Source organism: Frankliniella occidentalis, unplaced genomic scaffold (genome assembly GCF_000697945.3).
Source record: "Frankliniella occidentalis isolate FOCC.00 unplaced genomic scaffold, Focc_3.1 Scaffold86, whole genome shotgun sequence".
Taxonomy (NCBI): Eukaryota; Metazoa; Arthropoda; class Insecta; order Thysanoptera; family Thripidae; genus Frankliniella; species Frankliniella occidentalis.
This window is the reverse complement of record NW_026267215.1, coordinates 975,406-983,965: the sequence shown is the minus strand read 5'-3', so window position 1 is coordinate 983,965 and position 8,560 is coordinate 975,406.

Genomic DNA, 8,560 nt, shown 5'->3' with positions numbered 1-8,560 from the left:
GGGGGGGTCAAGGAGCGCTCGGGTGGCGAAAGGTAAACGACTCCGCAGCCACGCACTTCCGATTTTGGTTATCAGAACCAGGTGAAGCCGAGAGGTGAAAAGGAAGGGGAGTGTGCAGTGCAGCGGGACGTCTTGGTGACGCCGCGCCGTAGAGACGCCAGCCACGCGGGGACGACGCCAAAGAGCCGCGATGGGGCTGCACGCTATCCGGTGTGGAGGGAATGATGAAAAACAAATTGGAGGCCTTAATGGTGAGCGCTAGGCTGGCGAGGCGGGGGCAGAGGGGAACGGGTGACGCGGGGAGGGGGAGGAGAGATAATTCGGCTCGTATTCAGGTGCAGTCAAGGGTGGAAAATGAAACTGTCTCTGCCCTTCTTTTTCATCCCCGTTTCTCCTCTTTTTTAACGCGGCGTATTATTATTGTGATTACGGATTGACCACGGAGGGGGCCGAGAGGGACGGGGCGGGGTTGGCTTGGCGCGGCACGCAGACCATAGTGCTCCGCTGTCCGCGCCTTCCCCGTCATCCTGCTGCTGGAAAAAATCGGAGTTTTGGCAAACAACGACCTCGCCGTAGACATGCCTGATGCCTGCTCCGCTCGCTGGGCTGGGTCCCGCACGCGTTTCTCCCGCGGAGGGTGGGGGATGGAAAGAGTTCGTCATGATCCTGAATAACGAATTGACATACACTGTGCGAAATATCTTTAACATTGTAACGTTGTAATTTTTATTTGCAAAAAAGTTCTATATTTACGACAGCCCTTCTTGATTTGAATTAAGATTCAAGATCTCAATACAATGTGCTTGCAGATTATTTTTTTTCTGCGGCACACATTTTGGAAGATTGTCCCGTAACCTACGCCTATTTTTTCACGTTGTACAGGGAGAATTTTAGTAAACAGATCCTATGCTTGTCAATTGAAGACCCCATCCGGATAGGTGGGGCTATCCGCTAGTTGAAGGCGTCGAGGCAGTTGCCGGGGTGAGGGAGTGGTGGGCGGTACCTGGTAGCTCCTGTCATCGGCGACCGTAGAAACAATACCGAGGCACCGCAACAGCTCTCTTAACGCACCATGGAGGACCCACGGGCCGCAGGAGAGAGGCTACGAGGGGGGACTGGAGTGGGGCCTGGAGAGACACCAGGAGGGACCTTTGTTAGCCGCTCTAGCATGACGCCCGGGCCGTGACCAACGCGGCAGCGAGGCTCACCCATACACTCGGTCCGATTTTTATACACTTTTTCACCTCACCATTTTCATTATATTTTCCCTATCGTCCTCGCCAGGCAGCACCGGCCATAGTGATGACCTAAATGATGTTGAAAATTGAGAAATCATTAAAGGCTGGGACCGGACGGCGGCGATAGCGACAGAGGTGGGGGGATTGGATCTCAAGCTAAGGCGACTGTTCGGAAAAAGTAGATTACCTTTTTTTGTTCGAAAAATGAAAAGTCTGCATCCATTGTTAATTTTTGTGAATGGGGCCAGGCCGCACGCACACACGTTGCATAAGGCCCTGATACGCACGCACACGCTCGGTGTCGCGGGGGCCGCGGGGCCGAGGCGGCTGCGGTGGCGGCTATGTGGGGGCAGCGACACGGAAAGGAATTATACGCACGGTATGGCACTATTCCCACCAGAGTAGCGCGCCGCAGCGGGACGATGTCACTTTAATTTCGAATCATTTTCCACGTCGCAATTTCCGTGCGGGGGAAATTAGGCCCACGACCCCGTGTCTTCTTTTCCTCGTCCCGTTCGTGCGCGCGCGCGTGTGCGTATGTTGTGTGTGTGTGTGTGTGTGTGTGAGTGTTTGTATCTGTGAGCGTGTGTCTGTGTGAGTGCGGCTGTTTTGTGAAACACGCAGCCGCTGTCATTGAAACTGTCCTGGTCTAATTCGCCTCCGCCTTTCTCATCCCGTGTCTTCCCTTATCCGCTCCTTTGTGCCTCATGCGAGGCTATTTCCACGGCGCCGCTCATTCATGTGTCAGATGAGCCCTTCTCTCTCTTGCTCTCGTGTGTGTGTATGTGTGTGTTCACATATTGGATTTTCAGTGTCAGCGGGAACCTTCCCACCGCACAGGGTGGCTTGCATCGCCTGGTGAAAACTCTCTCTCTCTCTCTCTCTCTCTCTCTCTCTCTCTCTCTCTCTCTCTCTCTCTCCCTCTCCCTCTCCCTCTCCCTCTTCTTTTTGTCTGACCAATCACCTGTTTTTCTGTCTCTTCTTTTAAACTGCACCTAGTGAATGAAATAACATGGCGCATCGTAAAGTTTCAGTTACGGGGTGAATGCATGTACACCAGACCACGTTTCGCGTAACAAGCTTCGCGTTCACGTGGGAAGTACAAAATCAACGTGGAAGTTTACTGAACCCACATTGAAATGACGATTTACTCGTGAAAAGATTCAAAACCCATGTTAAAACACATGGAAACACGTGGGAATAGGAAAACTCCAGGTGGAACCACGTCGAAAACGCACTATCCACCTGGGTTGCACATGGTTCTTTCAGCGCTGGGTAGAACATTATAGCTCAGACAGTAATGTCTATCATCGCCTCTCCTGGTCAATAACACCCGTTTTCTTGACAGATCTGGTCCAGTTGTCAAGCTTACTAAAAGACAACCTGAAAATTTTGACAAATTCAAAGGTGCTACTTGAATCTGTTCATGAGATATTCCGCCCGACAGAGAAACGTAGACACATAGATAGACCAAGAACAATTTTTTTCCGAAAACCAACAGAGTTAAAGAGTTTCCTTTCGCTCAGCCAATGATACTTTTAGACGCTTTACTTGCTCCTTTCTCTTCTACCCTCCCATCATTCACACACAAACACACAAGAGCGCACCCTCACTCATCTCGACGAAAAAAGAAATCCGACTCCACGAGTCCAATTTGCTGAGAAAGAGTTGACACGGTGTACGCTACTGGGGGGCGCCCGGCCCGCCCCACCAACCGGCCGCCTGCCTCTCCTGGTCAATGAGAGCCGCAGGTAACGCGTAGTCTGCCCCGCGGCAGCCCCGCAGCCCCGCCCGCATGAATTGAGCGTCGGCCGATGAATGGGCGGGAAAAATAACTCACCTCATGCATCACGAAGCCCTTCTCATTCCTTGCACTATCCTCGTCAGACTTGTCTCTGTAATCTCGGAAAGGAAAAAATACTTTCCTCTCTCCTGTATTTTTCGTTTTGAACCTTTGGCATGGAGGGGAACTGACGAAGGGTGGGAGGGAGGGAGAGAGAGAGTCTTGGAATGAAACAGAGCAGGGCTGCTCCAGAAGCTGCGGATGCGTGCATCAGCCGATTAACCCGCAGAAAGAAATGATTTTCTAAGCGGTGGACGCAGCTCGCGCCCCTGGTGCGCTTTGAAAGGGATTTAGAGGACAAGCAGCGCAGGCGCCCTGCTTTCGTAAAATTCGTTCTCCTCCGCCATTCATTACCAGTGTCTTTGGCACGCTGCCACCACCACCAGCCGCGGCACGGCCGCCACTCCTTGTCACGAGACTGCTTCCGCATACCACCGTCGCTACCCCGCGCGCGGCGCCGCCGTGAGGGGAGCGCAGAGGGTTCCACGTGGGGCGGGGTAGCGCCGTAGCGCCGCCGAGCCGCGGCGGTACCCTCCGTTTGATGCGGGTCGTCGTGGCCGGCGGGGCGAGGGGTATCGACCGGTGGAGTGAGTCGGACGCGGTGCGGAAACGTGCCGAACTCATTTAGGGCGGGTCGCTCATTGCGGCCCGGCGCGGTTAATTCTCCCTTTCCCCTCCCCTCCTTCAGCCCCGCTCTGCTAGACTCGTTCGCGCCCCCCGCTCGCCCACAGCATGTTTCATTTTGGCGCCATAAACGTTGGCGACAGACTCGCGGGGGGCGGCAGGGCGTGGCGGCGCGGGGCGGGCATGGTGGAGGGTGCGCGGCAGGGGCGAGGGAGAGTGACCCGCAGAGTCGTGCATCGGACCCAACGTGTTCAAGGCGCCGTGAGTTGTCGCAGTTCAAGAAATAAATCCCACAATAAACAATTGGTTGGTTTAGACGAAGACGCCTACTGCAGCCCCGCCTCGACCGGAAACAGGGAGTGTTAATTTTGGCGACCGCAGCAATGATCGGCCTTCCCCCCCAGAGTTCGGCGGCCTGCTGGTCAACCAGCGTGGCACAGCTCTGGCGCTCTTCAACGTGGTCGGACCACTGTGCATTTAATAAGAAGTTTTCCGAGCGGACGAAACTAATGGACGCAACTTGGCCACCCTCCCCCCGGGGTCCCGGCCCGCCCCGATCCTCGCGCCGCCGCCCCCAAGGACCCCATGCCCCTCTTTCCGGGCCTTGCCCGCTCGCGGCGCGCGGTTTCTTCTGATAAAGCAAACTTGATTAGTGCCAGAGGAATGCTGCGGTATCGTCGCGCTGCCTTCCTCGCTCCCCCTTCCACCTTCTGTCCCCCTCTCTCGCTCTCTCATTCTCTCCCGCCCTCTCTCTCTCTCCCCCACACTGACTGCCCCAGGCTCGACCCGACAGCGGTAGTGTGGCGACTCGCCACTGCGAGCGCTGCCAGCCTCTTCAACCGCTTTTCAAAAGACGCGCGCTCGGCTCGCGGGAGTCTTATGAGACCGCGCGAGAGAGTAGGCCCCCTTTTGTCTTCCGCACTATTTTCTCTCCCCGCGGCGGGGGGCTGGCCGCCCCGCCCCGCCCAGAGCCCTTCTTCATATATGCCGCCAGAACATTAAAACTGTCGCCGCCACAGCCGACCGTTATTGTGCGCAGGGGAGGGGGTGGGGAAAGCGGGGCTCTTCCAGGATTCCGCAAACTGCACACACACACACACACACACACACATACACACACTCACACACATACACATGCACACGCGGACACACGTACTCGCACGCACGCTCACGCACACACACACTTACATACACACACGCACACACCCTCATCTTTTTCACTTTCCTCCTCCGCAGGGGAGGACGAGCAGCAGCACCACAGAGGGGAGGGGAGATGAGTGTCCGAGCGCGCCGGCCCACTCCTTTCCTTAATGAACAACTAAGAAAGCTTGCGATATATCGCCCTCCACCCCCTCCCCCTTCCCCCCATACCCTCGCTGCTCTTCCTTGGGCCAGCGAGGCCTTGGACCCTCGTGTAGGGGCTCGCCCCGGCTCGCCTGTGTTTTCTCCCAAGAAATTAAAACAACCTTTCCACCCTCCCTTTCCTTAGCACCCCACCCCACCCTGCCCCCATCCACGCCCAACGCCCACCTTACCGCCTTCTCTCTCTCTCTACCTCTTTCTTTCTCAACCCCCTTCTCTCTCTCTTTCTCTGTCCCTCTCTCCATTCCCACCACTGAACTATCTCTCTCCTCCCCTTTCTCGGAGTGGACGTCCCTTGGTCGGGCGCGGACGCACGGATAGACCGGCGGGCAGACTTGAATTAGTGGAAACGCGAGATAAGACCGTGGGGTGTGCTGAGTGAAGGGAGAGCGGCTGGTGGTCACGGTTTAAGCAAAGGTTGCATCGCGTCGCCCTCACAGTGGCCGATGCCACCTGTCACCTTTCTTCCCCGAATGGGAGTACGACTGTGCGGTGCACGCAGTCAAACCAAGTCAGTCGCCTCACCATTAGTTTTAGTTAGTTTGTACTTAAAAAGGATAATGCAATTCATGAGCCCGATAAAAAACAAATAGTTCCCATGCCAAAAGTCCCATGCATGGGATTCCATGGGAGCTGCTCCCACAGGGAAATTCATCCCATGAGATTTTTGGTCGCGTTTCCCATAGTGTTCTTGGTCTAACCGTGGTGAAAGAATGGGTTATTGAGGGGTCAGTGTGTCCCAAGGTGTTGAGTGCTTTACTTCCCATGCAAGCCTCATCGTCGAAAATAAGGAATGTTCAAGGGGTGTCTGAAGTCTGAATCGAGGTGGAGCCAAATCTGCGGTCTATTTTAGCCTAACTGCATCCGTTGAAAAAATAGCAGATAAAAGTAGACAGATTTTAACAATATCAAAATAGCCCTACTAAAACACGTCGTAGATGATACACTGTACACTCTAAATGTCAAGGGACAATTTTGTCCGTAGATTTGCAACGATTTCGTGCACATCCAGAAAGGATGCAATTTTGTTCCCTTAATTGGACAAATTGTGTGAAGTTTCACACAATTTGTCTAGTTTTAGGAACAAAATTGCATCCTTTCTGGATGTGCACGAAATCGTTGCAAATCTACGGACAAAATTGTCCCTTGACATTTAGAGTGTAAATTTCAGGTCGATACAGAAAGAAATTAGGATTTTATAGCGTATGAATCTTCATAGGAAGTGGGATTTCCCATGGGAGGAGGGCAGATAAGTCCCATAGGAAGATAGTGGGACCAGTTTTCCCATGAGCACCGGGTGTAACTGTGAATACGCAGCAGTGTTGCGAGTTCACATGCTCAATATGGCCGCAGAGACTATGTATGGCCCCTTACGGGTGTAAAAAGTGGGCAAACCCGCAACACATTCACAGTTACGCGCTACTGTGTTACCAAGGTGCTGGGAGGACTCACCATGAGAAATGCTGGAGCTCACATGGGGTAATACGGAATTTCCTTGGGAAACCTTCCAAAACTCATGAGACTTTGCCCAATGGGACGGTTATGGAAATTTTGGCTTGGGATTTACTGATAATGACTATGGTTGGCCTATGGTTGCCCATGGGAGACCTCTGCCCATGGGAATACCCATGGGAATTTTACCCCGGGAACCGTTTTCAAAATAAATGACCATACTACAAGTGGTCTTCTTGGGGCCATACTACAAGTTATACATTTAGAGTTCAAATCCACATAGGTTTGGTTGCCTTGGATCTCAACAGGTCAAGTTACAATCAGCGGAATGCCCTAAAACCAGAACATTCACGCAAACTTTTTTAATTTCGGAAGTTGTCGAAAAATGTGTGTGTGGCTCTCTCTTGTCTGATCCTTCTCAGGACGACAGTCACAACATCGATAACAATTCGGTGGTTCATAATTCTACTCGATAACAAAAACGCCGGGCTCGCATATGGCAGAGACTCGGGGCATGGATAGAGACACCTGCAGGGCGGGGCGGGGCAGGGCGGGCAGGGCGGGGCGTGTGGACACGCGGCCCTGTGACATGAGCCCGACACGAGCCCAGCCCCGCCGCGCCGCGAGCCTCACGCGAACGTGTACGGGTCGCTATTAAATATTATCGCCATTCGGATCGGCCTGTGTTTCACGCCCCTGGCCCCGCCGCGGCCTTGCTGCGCTCCCGCGCCGTCCCGCCGAGTTTCCGTCCCGCAGCGTTTGTCGAAGCGCGGCGCTGATTCAGGTGCCGTCACGAAGCGACAACCTCCATCCTCGTGCCCCCCCCCCCCCCTCCTCCTCTCCCCCTCTTCGCACAACCTCGCCACGCCGCCGCTGAGCGTGGCCTGTGGTGCGCCCGAGCGCCTGCAGCCAGCGGGGATAGGCAGCGTGCCCCACACGGCTGTGGCCAGGCCGGGCAGCGGCCTACCTCCCAGGCGCGCAGGCCGGGCTAGCCTGACGCTGCAGCCGCGCTGGAGCCGCGCTGGAGCTGAAGAGTCGAGGTGGCTGCCGGCCGGCCAGGGCTGCGACGAGACGTGGGCCACTAAATTTTTGGAAAGTCTGACACTGACTGTGAAGTCGACTTCTCTACCAGAAGGAGGAACCGTGTCCTTCAGCTTCTCGCTCCTCCTTTAGAACTGGGCCGCACGGAAGCAGGGGCCCGTTTGGTGTACATGGAATATCTAGAATACTTTTGGAACACTATCTGGTTGCGATATGAACCCACTGCAACAATGCTGCACTTAACTAGAATTTGTTTTGATTTCTACACAAAAAAAATGATTTGTGAGTCCCACTGGGTTCTGACACAAACGGTTGGTCGTTGTAAGTACATTCCAATGTCGTTTTCGTCGCGTCCATCAGATACATTTCGAGCAATAAACGATAGCGCGGAGGAAGGAAATTTGTGAGCCACCTGGAAAGTAGTTTTGTAGCACAAATTGCATACTTCCCAGGCGGCTCACAAGAGACGATCGGGGTGTCTGCCAAACCGCACCTGGAAGAAACGTAGGCCGGGTGTGGCATGAGGCTGGGCAGGGGGTGGTGGGGGAGAGTTGAGCGGTGATTTAGTTTCGGGATCACACACACAACATGTAATGACTGCAGTACGTTCTCATACGCGTCGCGACGCTGCGGCCTCTGGAAGTATATTTCGCAGACAGTTCCCCGACGCACGTCGGCGAGGGAGAAAGAGGGGCGGTGGGAGCTTAAAGACGGACGGTATTTAACTGTGGCGGGCGCATTCCGTGCGGCAGGTCAAAGAGACCCCCCCTCCCTCCCCAGGAGTGTAAACATCCCCCTCTCACCATCGGGAGCAGAGAGCGGGAGGGGGAGGGGAGAGAGAGAGAGGAGAGAGGATATGCGCGTTGGAGGGGAGTGACTGAATCCAGAAATAAGACATTTCAGTCCGCGTGTGAGTCTGTTCGGCTCGCCGACGGCGGGAAGCGAAGACCCCTTCGGCGTCGAAACGGCGGCGCGCGGCGTGGCGGGGCGGCGCTGGGGG